This window comes from Vanessa cardui, chromosome 21 (genome assembly GCF_905220365.1).
Source record: "Vanessa cardui chromosome 21, ilVanCard2.1, whole genome shotgun sequence".
NCBI lineage: Eukaryota > Metazoa > Arthropoda > Insecta > Lepidoptera > Nymphalidae > Vanessa > Vanessa cardui.
The window spans coordinates 11734748-11756958 of record NC_061143.1 but is presented as its reverse complement, the minus strand read 5'-3'; the positions used below and the strand labels follow the sequence as shown (position 1 = coordinate 11756958).

General features: G+C 32.0%; 1 protein-coding gene across 3 annotated transcripts in view; it reads right to left on the bottom strand.

Moving 5' to 3' along the window:
• LOC124538838 overlaps window positions 1–22211 on the bottom strand; it is a 160264-nt gene that overhangs the window by 113769 nt on the left and 24284 nt on the right. For all 3 annotated transcript variants that reach the window (XM_047116062.1, XM_047116064.1, XM_047116065.1), the window contains exon 2: window positions 7666–7697. The gene's annotated coding sequence lies outside the window, so the exon portion shown is untranslated. The remainder of the gene's footprint in view (window positions 1–7665; window positions 7698–22211) is intronic.

The window sequence follows — 22211 nt, the reverse complement described above, 5'->3', positions numbered from 1 at the left end:
GGTGTTTATTACATATTAAAACTAAGTTATATACCTACTTTTCCTTTTTTGTCAGTGTGTATATGAGTAATGCTACTATTTTTTAGTTCTTAGTAAATTTTGTTGTATCGAGGGACGACTTAAAATTAATAGTGGGACTAGCCCTACATTCAACTTCTTTCTCCGTTGTGGATTGAATAAAAACACATTTAATTTTTTGACTTTTATGATACCAGGATTACATTTCTTTATTTGTGTGTTTTAATAAATATTTGACTTATTTGTTTTGACTAGTTCTACAAATTCTAAAACTAGTTGGACAAATTCGCTTAAATTACATAGTTTCGGAAATTTCTCGGAATGACATTTTAAAATATTCTTACAATGACAAATCTTAGGTGCATCTCACATCTTTCTATTTCCATACATAATATCTAAATACCCAAATATCCCATCTTTACGAATGCTTGACTAATAAAACATACTTATATTCTGTATTTCACCTTATTAGCTTCTTATTTCGTCGTGTTAATAGTCAAAAAAGACGCTATTATAAGAAAAGTACCTCCTGGCTTTAAATAGAACACACTATTTGAACTATTCAGTGATCATAAAATTAAGAAATTTACGCAGAAACAATGAATGAGATGATACAAAGGATGCTTTGCTTTAATGGTATTCAAAATAAAATAATTCAATGTAAACACAGAACTATAAACACGTCTTGTTTACTCTTATCCGTTTGTTTGTTTTGTTCGATGTTTTAGCGGTCAGCAATGACTATTTGAGCGGTTTATTTAGACTTACAGGAGTGTGGTATGCGTAACGGCATTCCTTCATATTAACGTATTATTGGATATTTAAAACTGCTTGTTGGGCTTTGTGCGAACCTTTCTGGGTACCACACACATCATATATTCTACTAAAAAGCTGCTGCAAATATCTCAACAAAACTCAATTTGTTGGAATCACCATATTTGACCGTCAATCTATAAATAAAATCCTTTAAACATCAAAATAGAATATGAAAAGATCTTGTTTATATCCTAATCCTAAATTTTAAATATGATACGAATAGACCTATTTCAGAAGTAATTGGTAAAATTATACCATATTATTATTTTGTACGATATCTGTAATGTAGTGTATCTTGTTGAAAACACTGTATATTTAAGGAATTCTTTGGCTATAATTAGTTTAGTTAGTGCTATGTAGATGTACCCTAACATATAACAATTAAGCTAGGATCTTAAAATAACACCAGAGTTCAGAAGTTAGTAAAGCAATTAACACCTTAACGATTCATCCACCACCTTAACGACCATTTTAGTTGCGCTGTGTAAAATTATTTTTCTTTGAAACTTACATTTAAACTCACGTACAAGTCAGTTCTAAAATACTTGACCATATCATGCAAATATAACTCTTATTGCCTTGAAAATAAATGATAATTTTTCTTCAACGAATTTGGATAGAGGAAATGAATTGAGCTACCATACCTCTCGTGGACATAGCGTTTAACTTTTATTAAGGCTGTTATATTTTAAGCCTCTATTTAAATAATTAGTTGTAAAATGTTTTTAAAACTGTATATGGGGGCGTTAACTGGTGTATAGCACGCGATGTTGTTTGAAAATATGATTGTGGGAACTTGAAAGTAGTTATTCAAGTTAAATCCCCTTTACTCGAATAAGGAACCAATGTCAGCTCTCCGCTTAGATCTGAACTGAATATAACAAAAGATAGAAATGAAATTGTTAGGAAAAAAATTACGTCATAGGACAAAAATTTGTTTTTTTTTCCAATTGTTCAGCTACTTATACAAAACAAGTGCGAGCTATGTGTATGTTTCGTAAACGGATATCATAACTTTTTCTAGATTATAAACCAAAGCAGCCCATCTAATTAAATCGAACTAAAATCGATTCAAGATATCTTTAAAACAAACCAGACCTACATATTAGTCTAGATCTGTCGGAGTGTTTGCCATTAATTTTTAGCAATACTTCCAACGAGCCAATATTAATTGAGAACGCGGTCGGAGTGAGCTAAATGAATGGACCTAGAACGAGGGTTACCCACAGAAATAAAGTATTGAAAACATTACCAAAATTCGATTTAAGTGAAGTAAATGTCCCACATCTGGACAAAGATGAGAATGTTTGGACTTTATTTCGCTACTTCAATGAGGGTTCGAAGCAGATGTGGCAGAATTTCCAAGATATGCAGATTCCCTCACGATGTTTTCTTTCACCGCTGCACACGAGATGAATTATAAACACGCATTGCACTGTAATGTGGTAAATTAACAGGCAGATTGTTTATGCTAACTACAGTTTACTAGTTACTAGTTTGCTATAGTAATGCCACTCTGTCTGTTTCCAGAGATATTAGTCACTCCTTACATAAATGTAAAAAAATGGGTGTTTCTTTTGTATTCAGGAAAGTGATACATGAAATTTTTGTGGTTTGATTTTGATTTTCACTACAAATAAATAACGATATTAGAATACTGTCATTTCACAGATAGGTTTGAACTGCAGAAAGCCAAAAATAAAAGGTACTACGTAGTTCAAATCAGTATTCAACTTATTGAATAAACTGTTTAGAAAATGTATCCCTTTATAATACTGGGAAGTAAGCAACCCTATACAACAGTGGCAGATGTTGGTACCTAATGTTTTGGAGGTATTTACCGTGAAGCCAGCCGTATGGTGTACGGATTTAGCCGTCAAAATAAACTTTCAAGGGCAATGCACTGCGGCCGACTACCGGCTAAAATTAATGTACTTTATCTGAAGCCAAAGTAATGAACTTTGTACTCCTTATTCATGAATGTTTCTATTCATAAATCTGAGCTCATATTTTGTTCGATTTCTGGTTTTATAAGGCAATATTCATATAGAAAATTTTCGAATAGTAAATGTTTGTACTTACATGTCATTTCTTTTAGTAATTATAAAATTTGTGTCTATGGCACTTCAATAGACTTATGTAAGTGTGATCTTTAGCTGTAAATTTAAGTGAATATTATTTTTGATAGTCTTAATTATAAAACAAAACTGTTATTTTATAATCTAAGCTTTTAATAACATGATTATTGATTATAAATCAACATAAATGTTACAATGTATAAAAACGAGATGACGAATCGTACATTTAAAATTATTTCAACAAACGTCTAAACAGTCTCGGCTCCATTCTTATCAATCATCAGCTTTGTACTTCTCATTCACCCGTTCAGTAAAATAGAACATGTAAACTTCGGTCCGACGTAAACAATGTTAACACCGCCTCCGCTAATTTGAGTACAGAGCTCTTTGTACGCAACAAATATTATACAAAACTAACTGTATTTAAAATTGCTAGTTCAAAAGATTTATTCGGCATATCTTTCTATTACAGTTGCTGCTTAGTATTAATTTAATTATCATCTACATTGTTTTCTATCTTAAAAATCTTATTGTGCTATTTAAGACATAACAGTTACTAAGAAGCACGTAGTAAATACTTCATTTGGTATTATTTTGAAGTAAAATCACACGAAACAAAATAAAATTAAAACAATAAACATGATCGTCCTCGTCTTTAAAACCGAACAATTTATCGATTCTCGTAACGCAATTGACAAATGTTACATTATATTATTTCTTAGAAGAAACCTTTTCTGACGAACGCAGTACTTGTGCTTCCCTTTCTGATTACGTATCAAATAAGTCTTTATCGGTTCCAGACATAATCTATCAGTGACCTATCGTCCTTCTATAGTTTTGTTAAGACATCCTCGTCCGAGCATCGAACGTGGAATCCATAATGCTTGCGCAGCCGGAATAATGATGCAATGTGTCCCGAGTGCATCAGATTTATGGTCCTTTCTTGGTATATCTGTAGCGATTCTAATTGATCCTGTATGTTGAATAGATCCTTTTACTTAATTCAATTCAGTAATTAGCACTCAACTTTAGCCTACTTTAAAGTTTGATATATAATCCTTTATTTCATCTTATAATGAGAAATAATCTGATACATAATTCCTATTTGAGTTCTATTCTATTTTATGTGATGGAAATATTACTAAATTATGAAGAGAAAAGTGTAATCTTTACTTTGAGTACAATTAAATAACAATAAAACATCCACTTATCGTTCGCCTTCGATTCCTATTCAAACGTTATCCTAAATAATATCGTCTCGGTTGTCACGTTTCTCCGTTTTCAATTCGAATGATGATTGAGTTTAAATCCGAGGCAATATCTCATAAATTGGTAACGATGTCGCACGTACAAAGCTGGCAGCGCAATAGGATTTATTGGGAGTATTCAAATCGGCCCGTATTTAACGGAGATTAAGTACAGTTAGGCATTTACTGCGACACACTTGAGGTTTACCTTTAGATATATTTGTATAGAATTATTGAGATAAAAACATTAGTGTTTACATTGTATTTTAATAACGTCGCTTCATTCTATGTGATTGAAAGAAAAACGGCTCCAAATGGAGCCTTGAAAAACTCCCCATAAAAAAATTATGTATATCAAATTACTAAAGTTAAACTTTATTAAATAAACATTCAATTAAATTATAAATTGATGAAGTTTTACAAAAAGCAGGTACAATAGTAAAATAACATTCATTCAATAGGTATAGAAGAAGCGTTAGAGAAGTACCATAGTGCACATAATGTGTAACATTTCAAAGCACTAGATTCGCAAGGTCACGGTATTATCGTCACGCGTTCTTTCATTTAAGAGCTGGCGCAAGTAATTTCATACTAGATTTAACGAGTGAATATAACAATGGGAGTGAAATTTTAAGTGCTTTATTTTATTACAGAGAAATTTCGTCACTCCAAATAAAGATATTTTGTAGTAAAAAAATTTTTAGTCATTCACTTTTCTACAATGACGATAGTAATGTTTTTATGGGTGAAAATAAATTTTGTTATGATTTTGTAATGTAAATGCACGCAAGATTTTATATTATATAAAATGACACGAGAAAGCCTCGTAGAGAAAGAGAACATTATACGAATATTAGCACTTGAAATGTTTTGGAACAAACTTCATAGATCTACAATCATTGATGATTGTGTACAAAAAAAATTGTGAGTAACTATTAGTGATTTAAATATCTTCTAAAGTAGGTCTCGCTTGTACCAAACACTTGGTCACAGATTTACTAAATAACTATACAGACTAGGATAACGCGTGTTTGTGTGTATGTGCTCTGTCGCATTATAATGACTCCGGACCGAGCTTGATGGTGACATATCGTCCATTCCGTGATCTCATAAACACTCAACCTTTAGATAGCATCGCTACAAGTCTAGAACATTTGCTCGTTTATCTCATGAAATATAATGCAGTTATGCAGTAAGCCTTTGCCCTTGCGCAATATATTCATAGACCCGGGACATTTTTCTTTTATAAATTATGATTGTTAATATGTGTAATTTATGTTTACACACATTTATCTATCAACTACATACACAATATAGATGTCCGCGTAATTTGTGGATATATCGTTTCTAAAACTACAATAAAATAACCAAAATTTTTGGACCAATTCTTTTAGTACATTCATAAACCGTGGTAAAAGAATTGTGAAGCCGATTTTCGGCTGTGTCAGCTTGGATGATCGCGATGTCTACTGGACAGTAATTATAAATTTCACTGAAGCGTCAAGAAGTGTGACGTTGAACCTGAGAGTTACCGTTCCCATAACGGTGCGGTCGGTAGCGTATGAACCATAATTAGCGGGAATTATTCGCTTCTCGATAATTTTCGAGGCTACTGCGTTTTTAATGGTTCGGCTATTGTGGACAGACGTGATACTTATTTTTGATGTGATATTTTAATTTTTCTTTTTCATTAAAAAAGTTAAACTATATTATACTAGAAGTCGTCTGCAGCTTAGTTCGCGTTTTAAGATTTTGGTTTTCATGTGTCATGGAAAAAAAAGTAGCCTATGTTCTTTCTTGGAGTTCAAGTTTGCTTCATACCAAATTTCATCAAATTCAGTTCAGCGGTTTGGTCGTAAAAGAGCAACAGACAGACAGACAGAGTTACTTTCACATTTATAATGTTCATAATAATAATATAGAATAATGATTACATGGCAGTTATTTTAAATGATTTTTAAATAGTTAATGTAACCGGATTGTGTTGTGTCAATATATTTATCGTTAAGTTTGTCTGTCTGTACACATAAAATTTAAGCTTCTGGATAGATTGTTATGTAAATCGATACCCCGCAGCTTATTCTCTAGGTCATACAAGATTAATTTCAGGAACAAAGTAGTTCACAAAATCTTCGTAACTATTATCTCTCTATGACTGAATACTAAGAGAAATAAGACAGAGAAGAAATAGTATTATCTAAACTATTTTATCAAATTAAATTGAACCATCCAAATATTTATACTTTTACCTTTAATTTTCAAAGGCATTCAAATATTACCAGAGGCTAAAAATTAAAACTGTATTCAACTGTTAAATTGAAAATAAGCATAAAGACTAGGATAAAAAATTCTACATTTACCCAAAATTTCGAGTTCCCAAACTGACCTGATTGTTACATTATAAAGCATGTTTATCAGAGAAACAGATTCCATCTCATAGTTATGTTATCCTGCGACTATCCCTGGTAGAGCGGACCGTTAGACCGGTATTTGGGTCGGCCTGCCCGTAACAGTATGCCACGAGACTTGACGATGTTATTTATATCAATTAACTGCCCGTCGACGAATGATTTTTATATATTTGTCCCGCTTGTTAACATTTACTGGGTTACATTCGCTTTATAATAATAATAATAAAATACATAATATTCATCCGTATACGGATTTGGAATACGAACGAATAATAAAACTGACGACTTTATTAAAAACAAAAAAAATAAGTTTGTTTATTTGTTTACGTATATTGGTTATTACTCTTGTAAAAATCATCAATTTTGACAGAATCCGTTTCATTGAACACGGATATACTTTTAACGAAATCACTTGTATCCTCTGCTTTAATAATAACAGCTAAATATTATTGCGATCAATGTTTTTCGTACTTTTCAAGATTTTTGTGAAATGTCAAAGTATGAAACAAATACATATTTTCCAAGTATCGTCCGTTCGAGGCGATAGTTTTCCCTAATGTCTACATTTGACCCGTAATGTAGGACGTCACGCTACGTGACATATGACTGTCTGTGATGGAATGTCATCGATTTTGTCATTTATGCGTGACGACGCTTCCAATGGCATTGTGTCAGCGTGGTTTGAATCTGGTAACATCAGTGAATGACCCCATTGGCAACGATTTTACAGCTTTATGAGAAACTGCTATTTCTGGTAATCAAATAGCTGCTCAATACTCGAAGACTGACGCAAGTAATGTATTTATAGTTTGAAATCACCAATATTGTACGCATACCAAAATTATTTAATTGGTCAAAATCAATACCAAATAATACTTAATTCAAATAGGCTTTTTGAAATCGTTATTTAAAAACAATATTAAGTGAAGCTACCAACGGTTCGGAAACTAGATTCTACCGAGAAGAAGCGGCAAGAAACTAATGTTAGTTTAGTACAATTATACATGAATTTAATATAATATGTACCTATATAGCCTGGAAGTCAACAAGTTCTAATTAATATTATAAAAATTCTGTTTTAGAATACGAACTTACCCTTTTCTGTTAATCTCTTCAATACCTCCTACCTGAAAATAAAAAGAATATTATAAGACAATGCTACAAAATTAACATTACTACAGATAAAAAAACGCATACAAAAAATATCAATGGTATTTACGACGTTTTTAAAACTTTCGAATGCTTAAAATAAATTTCAGAGCTATAAGAACTGAAACAAAAAGCAACCGATCTTATAGTCAATAACCTTGTCTTATCCGTTATAAAAGCAACATGGAACGATATCGACGAAATTAGGTTTATGGATAAATATATGTGAATACTGGTTATAAATTCTTGCACATTTAAGTAAGATATTTCGTAAAGTAACAGAAATGCACTCAATTGATAAATATCGATATGTGCGTAAATTAGTAGCGTTGTTTTATGACTTTATACAGTCGACAGGAAGCGACAGTGGGTCGGTCTCATCTTAATATAATTAGCGAGACGTAAACACGACTCCCAACGGTAAACTGTCTTTCATGAGAACTGTATCGATATGCAAAGTGATATGACTTAAAATTAACCTGGAAAATTAAAAGAGTATTTATTAATTTGCCGAAATGGCCCAGTGGTAAGAACGCGTTCATCTTAACCGATGATTGTGGGTTCAAATCCAGGCAAGAACCGCTAAATATTCATGTGCTTAATTTATGTTTATAATTCATCTCATGCTCGGCGGTGAAGGAAAACATCGCGAGGAAACCTGCGTGTGTCTAATTTCATAGAAATTCTGGCACATGTGTATTCCACCATTGACATTGTTCCAAATCTGCTCCTCTAGGGGAGAAGAGGCCTTAGCCAAGCAGTGGGATATTTACAGGCTGTTGTTGTTATCAATTTGATATTTATTGGAATTTTTGCCAATAAAATTAATCTGACCAAGGTTTTCTTGAGATTTAAGTGCTTTTGTAGTGTTTAGGTCTGCCCATACAAAGCAGAAGCCACATAACACATTGAAGGAAATATACATTTCATCAGCAGCAGCAGTTAAATCGGATTGCGCACTAATCTTGTTATGTGCTTCCGTAAGCTGTAAGGTCTTTGACCTTGAGATATTATTATGACGTCATCATTATTATATCAAACACGAACACGTTTAAATATAACTGTTGCTAAATTAAAACGTGTCTGGTAACCAATAACATATGTGGTTACTCTGCTTTGTATTGCTTATATTTAGTATGAATAGTTGAAAGGCAAGGTTGATTAGAGGCATTTATTTTTATATAAGTTTTCTGCCAATAAAATATCTGATTACATACTTTAATACTGATTTTTTGGACTTTAGACTTTTTGTAAATCAACTGATTATATTTTTAAATTTAATCAGAATGTAGATTCTTCAGAGAAACGAGTGGAAGAATCTCACTAGAAAACCTTTTTTTATATGAAATGTATAGTTGATTTACAATTGAATGTAGTAGATCATCATCTGAACAGATATTCTTAGAGTATAACATGAATAATATAATACACAATCAGCCTATTTAATTAAGTGTGCAAATATTTCTTCGAATCTCCCACAATCTCTAGTTAGATAACGATCTAAAACTTTATAGAAACTAGTGTACCATGATTTGTACATGAGCTATACATGGGATTGCTGATGCCAATTCTATTATTAATGCCCATCAACCTAGCTGATCCTAAACCACCAGACTCGTTTGCTCGTATACCGTCTGATTTATTTCACATATTAACAAAACTAAATAAGTCTTCCATGCCTCATTATGCCTCCGCCTTGTTCCGCTCATAAATCGAAAATCATTGACATTGACGTATTAATAGCAAAACCATGAGACGCTAAACTGTATCGCAAAATACTATTCCACTTTTTTCTTGTCATATTGATGGAAAGAGATGGATATATATTCGTATTTCGTCTTACAAATGACTTTGTTAGCATTGATAAATGAAGTCATCAGTTTCAGCCACATACCAACTTTATGCACGCCAATTTTAAACTCGATAAGTTATGGTGTTAGAATTCTCCAAGAGGTACGAGTTTGTAAGAATTTAAATGGAACAATTATGAAGATTTTATCTTCTAGTATTTTGGAACGTAGGTTCTAAAGTTGACTGACGTACAAGGTAAAGTATTGTTTATAATTTATTTGATGCAAAAAAAACACACCCAGACTCTTCTTTTCATTTTATTTTTAAATGAGCAAGAATAACAAATTTCAGACAAAAATGGGTCAACCTATCCATATATTTTTTTTACTTAAAATTTGAACGTCGAACTTGATCGAGTACATTCAACATTTCGAATCACAAATGAATCAAATCTACACGATTATAATACAAATATGAGAATTGTTATTTGAAATAACAAATCCGAATCACAATAACAACAACACGGAGAATTCTAAAACACAGCATCTGTTTAAGATGACCCTCTACGAGGAAGTGGAACATCACAAAGTCCGCGAGTCCTACAAACTGGCAGATGCGTTCCGAGTGCTGTTAGACCAATTACGACGAGCGACAAAAAGTTACGCGACGATGTAAGGCAGTGGGCTCTCGGAGATGAAAAACGTAATGAGTAGGTTCGACTGTGACGTGAGAATCTGTGCTTGCCCTCCTGACCATCATCCTACACAGTTCAAACTCATTTTATAACGTTATGACCACAAAAATATCATATATATTTGTAGATATTTAGTACCCATCAAATTATAGTAGCCGAAATGTTTAATTATGATTATTGACAGTTCATTAAATAAACACCGATTCTAAGCTGATTTATGAGACTCTTAATTATAGGTCGGATAAGACAGAAGCATTACAATTTTATGGTCAATCTAAATTCATTATTTTTTTTTTATTATCAATCTAGAACTCGATAATTTCAGCGCATAATTGTCTGATATCTAGCAAGCGTTTAGCTATACAATAAACGATATACAATAAAAAATAAATGGACGTGCGCACGCGCCGCACTGGGTCAATCCGCGCGACGAATTGTACAACACGAATGACACACCGGCCTGGTTATGCGAGATTGGGTGCACTGTTAGCGGCTTAATAAGCGGTAGAGGGAGCGGGAAATGTAACTTATTAAGGAGCCAAATGTATTTGACAATGTATCGCATCGTATTATAATCAATCTTATTACCAAATATTAAGGTTCAAATATCACTATTTTGAATTCGAAATCGAACATCTCTACATGCTTAAGGAAAACTATGAAATAAATAAAGTGCTATTAAAAAAAACAATGAGCCATAATAATTAATAATAACGCTGACAGTAATGCAATACTTCATTCGATATTAATTCTATTACTTTAAAGTGACTGAGTAACAGTTAGTCGAATTCCGGAGTTATGAGAGTTTGGCACGACATACTGTTATGTGTTAGTGGCGCTTGTGAATTCGGGAGCAGATATGATTGATTGGAGTAAGCCGACTGGTATTGAGAGCGGTGTCGACACGCAAACTATCTTGTGGTTTTCATTAACAGACATACTATGGTTTACCGTTGAACTGATTTAACGAGCTACATTATTAATTATATAAACAAAAAATAACGTTAATCATATATCTTTACAGTGTATAAAACAAAGTCGCGTACTGCTCTATCCATATGTATGCTTAGATCTTTAAAATTACCCAAAGGATTTTGATGCGGTGTTTTGTAATAGATAAAGTGACTCGAGAGGTCGGTTTTTATATATAACACATAGACAATATAGTAAAGGAACACTGATAATTTGAGATGACTAATGTGATGTCGAAAATAAACAAACTCCGTAGATTATTTGGTATCAGTATTACAGCCGTGTGACGCCGGGGCAAACTGCTAGCCCTATTATAAAATTGACAACGTTATTAGTGTATTTGTTTAAATATATATGAAGCTAAATATATTAGAATTAGTAAGTAATACCGCTGCGCATTAATTTTGTAGCCCTTACTTTGTAATATCAAAGGAAAAATGAGAATTTTATCATGATTGATGCATATGCGTATAAGAAATTATGGTAATCATAATCCGTCAGTTCAATTTACAAAGGCAACCTTTCACATTAGTATAGAAAATGATGAAGATCGACTTCTCCATCCAATGTTTCATTGATGCCCACTTATAGTCCTTAAATTAATTGGTTGGTTTTCGACTACCGGTTTTATTATATTCTAACGAGCTTGGGTTCGCATAGCTTACATACATTTTTGAATAATATTATACGTCATCGCTATTCGAAATTCAATATCTGTTCATTATAATGGTTAGAATAGGTATGCTGATTCCGAGATACTGTGTGAAGAAATGTATATATAAAGTTATAGAAAGAACAAGAGTTATTAATATAGTACTCATGAAGTCATCAAGAATCAAAGCAACACATCCTGTAGCTCATGAGATGTCATCTGTCATTTTTTACGAGTGGTGTTGCTTCATTAATGGGATTCTAGAAATCAAAATGGATTTTTTTAATATCCTGTGTTATTAATAGATTAAATTGCTATAATAGATATTGGTTTATCAGCCAATCAAATTTAAGTATGTATTCAATATTCAATTTATTTATTTAACACTTTATTATATGTACGTAAGTACCTAGTTACATATGTTGATATATCAATATAGTTACCAGAAACAGAATTTGTTTAAAACAAGAAAAATAGATTAGTAAAATCTCTTGATAGATTTTTATAAAAACGCCCAAAAAGAGTAAAACATAATGTAGATCTATAAAGAGTTAGACAAGTACATATAAACAAAATTTATTATTGCATTCAAGACATGTTTTTATTAAGAAAAAACATAGACTTAATAATAATTAAAGCCCTTAATGTCGATACAGGAATCGTACCAAGAAACCTATAAGAGATACAATGAGACACTCTAAAAGGGTTTATTAATTAGGTCGCTTTAAGCATAATTTGCCTACTTAAAAGTAAGCTAATATCTTTGGCATTTCAATATCAGTTCACGACTGAACGCTGACGTGACAAGGATTAATCTTGATTCTGTTTTCACTGTCACAATTTTCATGTTTAAAAATTACATATGTTTTTTAATGTTGTACTTCTGATTCGTCAATGGCTAAAGACAATTTTATTCGTACCTACACTGTTAAAAAAAAATTGATAATAAATGGGTAAAACTGAATTCGTTAGGAACTTAACGGGCCTAATTGAAGTCAAGGTTGGTATTGCAATAATTATTATTTAAAGGACTTGAAAAGTTTATTATGTAATACGAAATAATTTAATCGTAGAATATCGACCTCCGACAGTTTTCATAGGTACGCCACTCTGAGGTCCCGGGTTCGATTACCGGTCGAGTCGATGTAGAAAATGGTCATTAGTTTTCTATGTATGGGTCTGGGTGTTTGTGGTACCGTTATTACTTCTGATTTTTCATAATACAAGTGATTTAGCTACTTACATTGGGATCAGAGTAATGAAGGTGATGTTGTCCAATATATCAAAAAAACTATGTATATGTATAATATAAGAGCTTTCATTCAAAGCGTAAAAGTTGCAACATTTAAGTATTTATTTAAATAATTCAAAATGATCTTATAGGTAAATATTCCTTTTAGCTAAAAACGGAGAAGCAATAACAAGAAATCCATGTAGCGTTAAATTTTCCAAACATACCTCAGTGTCATATGGTCGATGAACATTTCGCTGGAAACCGGTCCAGCAGCTTCGTATCCAGCTCATCGCATTATATCGTTCCGAATCGACTAAATTACTTGACTAAAAATTAATTATCATTTATTTTCTTATTTTAGAGATCGACGTGCTGATTTTTAAAAGATAGTGGACATTTTATTAGATATGTATGAAAAGACAAATCATCTTGGTATCTGGAAATTGTGTTCCGTATATTGTGAAATTTCTTATCAATATCTTAACTGGATAATGAACAAAAACGTAGACTAATTTATATCGCACTATTTATCGCTTACTATTTTGGAAATTTTATTATAAAATAAGAAATAATTAGCTAAACCTATTTAAATATATATAGGTATAGCTGAGATGGCCCGGTGGTTAGAACGCGTGCATCTTAACCGATGATTGCGGGTTCAAATCCAGGCAAGCACCACTATATATGTGCTTAATTTGTGTTTATAATTCATCTCGTAATTGGCGGTGAAGGAAAACATTGCGAGGTAACCTGGATGTATCTAATTTCAACGAAATTCTGCCACATGTGCATTCCAACCACCTGCATTGGAACAGCGTAGTAGAATATGTTCCAAACCCTCTCCTTAATGGAAGACGAGGCCTTAAGGCCTTATCCCAGCAGTGGGAAATTTACAGGCTGTTACTTTTTTTTATTTAAATATATATTGCAAAATCAACAAATAATTCAATATATTTAAAGTCACTCCATTTAAATCAAGTTTTTTATATATTCAATTTTAATAGTCGACTCTATTAATATTCAGATGAAGTAGCGTGGCAAACTTGACCGTAAAGTAACTGTTGTTTAAAATGTTGACAATAATCTTCTAATATTTCCTCCTATAATTAACTGTGATTTAGAGCATTTAGATTTAAATGCGTACCTTAATGTTTACAGCTTACACAACTTTGATGAAGATTTAGGGTAAAGGGAAGGTGGGGTCTGTTAATAAGCATGCTTGTTTGTAAGCTATGTAATGAGTGCTTAAAGTATTCGATTAATTTAAGGTTTTAAATCAAATCAAATCAAAATAAACTTTATTCAAGCAGGCTTTTACAAGCACTTTTTAATCGTCATTTTACAATTAAGTGAAGCTACCACCGGTTTGGAAAGTAGATTCTACCGAGAAGAACCGGCAAGAAACTCAGTAGTTACTCTTTTTCAACACTTAAAAAATACAAAGTCAAGTTAGTTTAATACAGTTATTTAAATTAATATATCCTGCTTGGAAGTCAACAGATATTAAGTACACGCTTTTTTATCATCTACAAAATCTTGTATCGAATATACTTTTTTACTAATGTATTATGTTTAGTTCGATTATCGATATTGTCAATGTATGCAAACGAATTTAACATTATATTAAGCATTGAAATAGTCAGGTGATCAATGATTAACAAAGTCTGAATGCTTCGACTATAATTTGTTACTACTATTTTGTCATTCTATTTACCAAAACCGAAAACTTAGAATATTCAACATATTGGCATTTTGTATTAGCTATATTATAAGTACGCATATATTAAGCGTATTTGAATTTTGTCTTGAAGTCTTCAAGAACGCATTAGTCGTAGTCGATAAATACATAATGTAAATGAAATTTACGTTAATAACGACTTAGTCACGAAAGTACATTATTTGTCAGACGTAAATATTGGTGGAAATTGTATTGTACGCAATCTTTAAATTTTACTTGATTGGGCTAAACATTTGGTCGTCATCTACTCATTGGTGGATTTAGTTCTAATAGTTTAGATATTGATAGCGGAATTGACATTACAGGATCCAATTAACATTATTAAATATTAGTACCTTTTGAACCTTTTTTGAAACATACTGAACTCTAAAGATTATCATCATAGACATTTTGTCAAAGCCCACACAATTTAAATCTGCGCTGATATAAGAGACTCATACGATGCCACACCTAGAATCAGATAGCAGACATCAAACGAAGGTAAAATTATTATGCTATTTACATATAACTCATTATAGAAAACATTAGTTCTCTCGATAGTAAATTGTTTCCAACAATACAAGAAAACTCACTTTCACGCAAAACGTCAATCGGTATAGTGTTCATCCATTTGGAATCGATGCTAGTTGATCGATTATATCAAACATCGGCGAAAGTTTGTTATTTTAATCGATATTAATTGCGATGACATCGCATAGTTGATGGATGTGGGTGTATCGTAATATGAGCAAAATAAACAGTATAATATTGTCTATTTTAATTTATTCAAATATGAATTATTAAGTGTTTGATTAGTTTGTGAGAACGTCATTTTTTGAACGTTAATGTGAGCACTAGATTTATTTTGATATAATTTCCAATAATGTCCACAGATCTACAATAATTTTTTAATCCAATACAAATTCTGTCAACAAGTAATTCTTGTATAATCCAGGTACTTATTAAAGATATAATCAATATTAAAATAAAAGCAAAGAAATGCCGGCCAATAACCTGAGAATCATCTATTTATAGCTACGGCATATTAATTCAACTAGGTTATTTTAGCTCCTAGCTGTTCTCAGGTCAATCTCGGTGTCACTTTTATTTTTCACGCACCGTGATCATACTAACGAGACATTGCTTTCTTGATATAATTTCACCCTGATTTCACTTCGACTGAGGTTTTTATTCGACTGATTGAATTACTAGAGTATTGATTACAATATCGTGGCACCGACTGGGAATTAACAGTATATTTATAGATATTCTAAATTGGGAACTATTCAGTGACACGTAACGACGATAATTGGGTGCATAATTTTTTCATGAATGAATTTATTTTTTGCATTACTATCGCTTATAATCTTCTTTGTGTACACTTAATTAAGCATGGTTATAAACACTAACTCGTATGACGACACATTACATTTTGCATTTAACGATATGTTTGAGTAACCTTCGATTCGAATTAGGAAATTGATTCACCGGGCTACAAAAATTGTGTTATTCCTATCTTGTGCAATTTGACATTATTACAATGGTAAATATAACAACAAAGAGATTTAGCTTTTGGGCTTCCTATATCTTAGTCCACGTATTAAATTACAGCCGTATCGAGTTAAGTTAATTTCAAACAGGCGTAACCGCAAGCCATCTTTTCTTTAACATTTTTAAACGAACGAATAAAAAATTGGCGCCATACAGTTTGACAGATGTCATTAATTTTTTTAAGCGCGTTCCGAAGCGTCATCACCGAATATACAGCCGTGTTAACCAGGTTGTTGTGACAAGGGAATTGAGATTTAAGACTTCGATTTATTTATTTAAGCGATTAAATTTTCAAAACGGTATTTTTTTTTTAAACATTTATATGCATACTTCTTAGTGGTTTGAGATTTAATTAGCTTGAGGAGATTGTTTAAATGAATCGTTTTAATCGACAATTGATTTATATTTATATGAGGAACGATTAAACAAATATAATTATAAAAAAATATATATACAGGAACATTTTTGACTTAAAATATAATCACTATATTGTTAATAATAACTATCAGTTTTCGCCCGGGGCTCCATTTGCGTTTTAGGGTTTGATTGTCAGATAAATGTCTTTATAAACAATAGCCAATATATTATTCTAATTTATATTATTATAAAGTTTCATGCAAAACTATTCGGTTGTTTTCTCGTGAAAGAGTAACAAACATTCATACATACAACCCTTCGGTTTTATAATTTTATTAAGGATGTTATAGTATTTAGTAGTTGCCTTATACATAGTCAGAGCCGATATACCCCGGTGTTTTAAAGACACATTAATTTTCCAACCAAACATTTCAGCCTAAAACCTAGTCAAGAAACTCGAATTTTCTTTTGTCAAATGGTATAAAAACTTTTTAAGTAAGCCCACGAATGAAATTATAGTTAAATATGAAGCCTTCTCATCAAGAAGGGGGTTATTTTAATTCCTATACTCTGTGTATTCAATTACAAAAATCAATTACGAGTATAAATTGTTCATTCGTAAACAGATTATAAAATGCAGAACGTGACATACGTCAAACGTGTAATGTAATTGAAAACTGTCAGTGAGCTGTCAGTTGGTTTTATTTTAGAGATATTAGTACCCTCACGTCTGCCAAGTTTTTGTCGACTGACATTGAACTTGATCTTCCATAATATACCACACTGGTGATTCTTTTGTCCACGAATATATTGCCATACACAATAATTTTAGTAAGAGAAAAAAGGATAGATGATTTAATACAAAGTTTATTAGGTATATAATATATAAATTAAACTGGTAACAAATCGTATTGTATCGAAAGGAGATAGACGTACCAGATGATTCGTGCAAGATCGTCTGGGTTTGTACAAGCTGCTCATCATATATTCTACCGTCAGACAGCAATAGCTATTATTAGGATTGTTGTGTTCCGGTTTGAAGGGTGATTGAGCCAGTATAACTAAAACCACAAGTTTTTGACGTATTGACAATGTAAGGAGTGGTTAAAATTACAGAGCCAATATCTATGTGGGGCCATGAGTACTTGTAATCAAATGCCCCCCATTTTCTCCGTCTGCCTGTCTGCTGCTTGTTGCAGATTAAAAGATGGGCCGGAGTAATTACAAGCTCAAGGCCCATAGCATCTTAGTTCCCAAGATTGCCAGTCCATTGATAGTGTAGGCAGTATGATATTGTCGTATTTCTTACAGTGTATACATATTTCTCTATATGCTTCTTGATTGCAGTTTCAATTCCTGGAGGTGGATTTATAATTCAGCTCATGTTCGTCGGTGAAGGAATAATCGTACAAAACAATCTGTCAAAGATATTCAACTAAATGTGCATCCACATTGTAAGGTATGGTGTGAGGGCTTGAAGAGAAGGACTAAGCAGTTCGAAAATTTATCTTCTATAGGATATTTCTTACTGCTTACAAAACGACCAAATTACGTAACATTTTTAATGAAATATAGACTGTTATGGATATTTGGACATTTTCATAAGTAAATCTACTCCAATAGCTTTAGATTAGCCAAGATGTATTACTAATTCCTTGAAATACCAAAATAGGTAACGATATCTAATTCATGATATCCTCAATGTAATAAATCAAATTTCTACAGTCCATTGTTTTGGATTGAGAACGAACGGTTACAATAGTCCATTTTTATGCAATACGTTCCGATAAAATGGTACAAGTTACGAGAGGAGAGTTAGTTTTAGTATAATCTATTATATTTGATATTTTTTAATGTCGGATTTTAAATAGATTTTGGATATAAGATAAGACTTACAAATATATTGTGACTTAAAAAAGCTCTTGGAAAAATATTCCTTTATTGTAAAGAATAAGGTTCAATGCCAACACTACGCATGTATTACGTACAAGGGATTAATTATAAATATAGGGATTCTAGATGACTGACCTTCAAAACACTGATAGTTTGACTTAAAATGTGAACCACAAATACGAAATTGTATAGCTATCATCATCAACAGGCTTTTTTCGTCCACTGCTGGACATACACCTCTCCAATAGCAAGCCACTATGATCAATCTTAGGCTACTCGCATCCAGCTCTTGCTTCCTTTATGTATAGCTATAGGTATATAGATTCCACAAGTGGTTTCCAATTCATGTGATGGAGGAAGATGTACTACATAATCCTTTTCTGCACATTTGAATAGATGTATGTAAATATTCATGATAATTGCTCGAGTAGTTAAGATATGAAAGCGTAAACTAGCTCACTTTCCCATTTATAATATTTGTTAGTATCATCATTTGAAAAACAGCTTAAGTCCGATTTTCTTACCGTATTACTCAATGCAAGATTTTCCGGTATCTTTTGTGTATGCATTGTATCAAAAACTGCTGCTTACGTAATTACACTAACTGACGTATAAAAGTGACTTCACTTAATACATTTTTGTAAAATGACGATTCAAAATATCTTGTAAAAAACTACTTGAATAAAGTTTATTTCGATTTTGATACATTTTACATTTCGAGTCTCCAAAAAAAAGTATTAATGATAAGGCCAGAATCGACACCAATAAATGAGAGTATATTTTTTGTAATGCTTTACTGAAAAAGTTCAAAACCAATGTTCGTACAATTTTGGAAGACCCAACGCCTGTAGAAGGTTAGTACGATTTTGAATTTTTTTTTTCTACTAAATTTGACGCCTGGAATATTTGATTGGGTACGGTGCGCTGCATTTGGGTAGAAAAAAAATTGTCAAGTCACGTAGATGAAGTGGGAATAGAGGAAAAATATTATTTTAATATGTTGCATATACTTAGTTTCAACCTTTTTAAATTAAGACGATTGACGTGACAAGCGTAAATAATTTAATCTTGTATAAAATACAATATTAATAATAAAAAAATATAGATATGTAGTTGCTTACAGTAAAATATTAAAATCACTACACTGTGGTATTTAAACATTGAACGGTTCACAAGACATTTGCAATACTTCGACAGCTTTGCCAACTTCCTCTTTGCAATGAAGGTCGACAGCGATGGAATGCATCATATTTATTGATATGTTTGTATATAAATGGTAAGTGGATTTCGGTCTTTATTAAACTCGTTTACTTTGCAATTTATTTGCAGTGTTAATATTAAACGTCTCCTCGGAATGCCGGCATAAAACTAAAGGCATTTTTAAAGTCGGTATGGCAAATTAATGTATTGATTATATTTAGTTATTTTTACATTCAGAGTGAACGAATTTAAATAATTTGTAATCAATGAATGTGTACGAGATGCAGAATATTTAAGGACATTTTCATAATTCAGATAAGGATTGATTCCTTATCTTTATAAATATTCAATTTGGTAGTTTAAACATTTTCTTTTGTAAATGTTTTATGTTTAAGTTGTTACAAAAAATGTCATCTGCGGTAAAATGCTCATCTCAACGTTCCAGTAATTCAGCAACAGCGCGATCCCTAATGGCTCCTTTCTTCCACTTCAATATTCATAGCTTCATGCATAAATGCACCAGAGACGATTTAATAGTCTCAATTAATATTTTATCACGGAACCAGTGCGGTTCCGTGATAAAATATTAATTCGATTTTTATTAAAGACGAGGTGTTTGTAATAAAACTATCTATGTATAGGTGAATGCATATCATTCCTTATCGTACGTAGTCGGTCGAAGAACGCTTAATAACATGCAAGAAGCTCAGTGCATCTTAACATTTTTTAGTGCTAAAAATAAGGACTCAGCGACCATAACAATATGTGATTGCTTGTGAAATATACCACGAACAGGCAGCTAGCTTAGCAGATAATTAGCAAAAATTACGCAACATTTTTTGGGAGCCGATATGGCCCAGTAGTTAGGACTGCTTCTTAACCGATGATTGGTTCAAACCCAGGCAAGCACCACTGTGAAGCGTACGCTTAATATATGTTTATAATTCATCTCGATGAGTAAACCCGTGTGTGTCTAATTTTATAGAAATTCTACCACATTTGTATTCCACCAACCCGTATTGGAACCTTCCAAACCTTCTCCTAAAAGGGAGAGGAGGCCTTCACATTGGGAAATTTACAGGCTGTTGTTATTGTTATGAATCATTTGAAACATAGACTGTGAAATACAAAGTTAGCAAATATCCTGCAAAGATACGACGTGTGGTTGCTTTAATCTAGAATTATGAATGCTGTACGCGTCTACGTCTCTGCGTCGAAAATGTTTCTGTTTACATAAGTAATGCCGTCTTATTGTCACTCGGAGAAATATATTTTGTTTTGATCACTAAATTGTATTGAATGCTGCGATATATTTATGATCAATGACTTTCAACCTTTTTTTCGTAATGATTACGAGATATAAGATAGGAATTGAATTGATTTGTAAATTATGCGTATTTTGTTAGATTATTTACATTATAATAAAAACAAAATACTATCCTTAGATAAATAAGAATATATTCGTACTCAAGAATATTTTGTTTACATTTTATTTTATTATTTATGTCATCGGATCATTTAATTTGATATCGCGATTAAGAAATGAGATGTTAATGTACTTTGATGAATCATGACTAAAGTCTATACAGTACATGGTAATATATACATATATATATTCTTATTATGCAACTATCATGGGATCAATGTCATTAAAACAAACACATTCCTCAATTTTGATACCTATTACTATAGAACTAAGTGATAATTTTCTTTGCACATTTACTTGTTCATTATTCTCATAAACTGTAAAGATCACGTACGCAAATACATTAAACTGTTATGAGCTTTATTACCATAGCTAAAAGAACCATAATGCTGTGTTAAATTTTAATGCACACCCCAGTCTGTCTCGAGCCCATCAATGACATCCTGGAACAAAACCACGGTGACATTTGCTATTGTAACAAATATATTACCTTTTAAAATCACACAAGCGAATATCAACCTTATCCCATTAACATACAGATACAAATCCTTTAAACGGAACATCAATTATCTTTCATACGAATTTAAACCTTATCTCGTAATATCGAGGTTATATTTCCATTAAACATGTATTTAGGTGGCAAAAGTACGTGCCTAACAGCTGTTTTGTCTGGAAAGTCTTTGTTTAACAATTTTCGTCGGCGCTAAGGTACAGAACGCTAGATGCTTTGTATGTCTGTAGGGCCTCTAGAGACGTAGCGAAATGAGTACGTTCTGAATAACCCTTTAGTGGAGGGTTTTGATGTAGCGTCGCTGAAGAAACAAGAGAATTTTTCATTTGCAAATGAAAAGAGCTCTCTTAAGAACTCCAACGGGATATGTATCCCTCTTTGAATGTATTCACTTATGTTCGTGCAAATACACCTTCATATTTCATACAAGGCACGACTGTGGTCGTTTTCGATTGAATCTTTTATCCAAACATACAAACACACAAACCTCAAAC